The following is a 2,232-nucleotide window of genomic DNA, read 5'->3' as shown; positions in this document are numbered from 1 at the left end:
GCTCCATCTCAAAAAAAGGAAAAAAAAATAAATTACTCCTTAAGAAGCACAGGTATCAGACTTGCTAGACAAAGACCTTAAAATAAAACCATCTTAAATATGTTCAAATAGTTAAGGGAAAACATGGACAAAGAACTAAAGGAAATCAGCAAAATTATATATTAACAAAATGAGAATATCAATAAAGAGATATAAAAAGAACCCAAACAAAAATTCTAGAGCTGAAAAATACAATAACTAAATTGAAAAATTCAGTAGAAGAAGTCAGTGGAAGGTTCAAGCAGGTAGAAAAGAGAATGAACAAACTTGAAGAAAGTACATTTGAAATTACTTTGTCTGAGGAGCAAAGAGAAAAGAGCAAATGGGCTGGGTGCCCTGGCTCATGCCTGTAATCCCAGCACTCTGGGAGGCCAAGGTGGGCAGATCACCTGAGGTCAGAAGTTTGAGATCAGCCTGGCCAACATAGTGAAACCCCGTCTCTATTAAAAATCCAAAATTAGGCGAGGAGTGGTGGCTTATGCCTGTAATCCCTGCACTTTGGGAGGCCGAGGCAGGCGGATCACAAGGTCAAGAGATCGAGAGCATCCTGGCAAACATGGTGAAATCCCATCTCTACTAAAAATATAAAAATCAGCTGGGCATGGTGGCACGCGCCTGTAGTCCCAGCTACCCGGTAGGCTGAGGCAGGAGAACTGCTTGAACCCAGGAGGCGGAGGTTGCAGTGAGCCAAGATCACGCCACTGCACTCCAGCCTGGTGACAGAGCAAGACTCCATCTCAAAACAAAAACAAAAAATTAACCAGGCATGGTGGCACATGCCTGTAATCCCAGCTACTCTGGAGGCTGAGGCAGGAGAATCACTTGAACCCGGGAGGTGGAGGTTGCAGTTGGCCGACATGTCACCATTGCACTCTAGCCTGGGCAACAGAGCAAGACTCCATCTCAAAAAAAGAAAAAGAAAAGAGCAAACAAAGGTGAAGGCATCCTAAAGGACTATGGGACACCATCAAGAGGACCAAGATACACATTATGCAATTCAGCAAAGGAGAAGAGAAAGAGGAAGGGACAGAGATTATTTGCAAAAATGGTCAAAAACTATCCCAAATTGGAGAAAGACATGAAACTACAAATCAAAGCAGCTCAATGAACCAAAAAAAGATCCACACCAAGACACATTATAATCAAACTGGCAAGTGACAAAAAATCTTGAAAGCAGCAGCCAAAAAAAAAAAAAACGTTGACTGGGTGCAGTAGCTCACGCCTGTAATCCCAGCACTTCGGGAGGCCAAGGGAGGTGGATCACCTGAGATCAGGAGTTCAAGATCAGCCTGGTCAACATGGCAAAACCCCATCTCTACTAAAAATACAAAAAATTAGCCAGATCAAGTTGTGCCAAGTGCCTGTAATCCCAGCTACTCGGGAGGCTGAGGCAGGAGAATTGCTTGAACCCAGGAGACAGAGATAGCAGTGAGCTGAGATTGCACCACTGCACTCCAGCGTGGGCAACAGAGTGAAACTCCATCTAAAACAAAACAAAAAAAAAGGTGCTTGTCATGTACAAGGATTCCTCAATGAGAGTGTTAATTGATTTCTCAGCAGAAACTACGGAGTCCAGAAGGGAGTGGGATGATAGATTTAGCATGCTGGGGGAAGAAAAACAAACCTGTCAACTGCGAATTCTACACATGTAAAAAAGTGTCGTTTGGTTCCTATTAAAAACAAACTAAGATCCCAGAAATAACAAGTGCTGGAGAGGATATGGAGAAACTGGAACCTTTGTGCAGTGTTGCTGGCAATTTAAAATGGCACAGCTACTAAGAACAATGTGGCAATTCCTCAAAAAATTAAAAACAGAATTATTATACGATGTAGCAGTTCCATATCTTTGTATGTAGCTGGCCCTCTGTATCCAAGGGTTTTGTTGTTGTTATTCTTGTTTTTTGCCCAGGCTGGCGTGCAGTTGCACGATCTCGGCTCACTGCAACCTCTGCCTCCTGGGTTCTAGAAACTCTTGTGCCTCAGCCTCCCGCATAGCTGGGATTACAGAAGTGCACCACCATGCCAGGCTAATTTGTATTTTTAGTAGAGATGGGGTTTCACCATGTTGGACAGGCTGTTCTGACCTCAGGTGATCCGCCCACCTCAGCCTCCCAAAGTGCTGGGATTACAGGCGTGAGCCACCGCGCCCAGCCTGTATTCATGGGTTCTGCATGTTAATTCCACCAATTGCAC

This window comes from Mandrillus leucophaeus, unplaced genomic scaffold (genome assembly GCF_000951045.1).
Source record: "Mandrillus leucophaeus isolate KB7577 unplaced genomic scaffold, Mleu.le_1.0 Scaffold1021, whole genome shotgun sequence".
In the NCBI taxonomy this organism is placed as follows: domain Eukaryota; kingdom Metazoa; phylum Chordata; class Mammalia; order Primates; family Cercopithecidae; genus Mandrillus; species Mandrillus leucophaeus.
The sequence above is the reverse complement of the archived record's forward strand: the minus strand, read 5'-3'. Positions refer to the sequence as shown.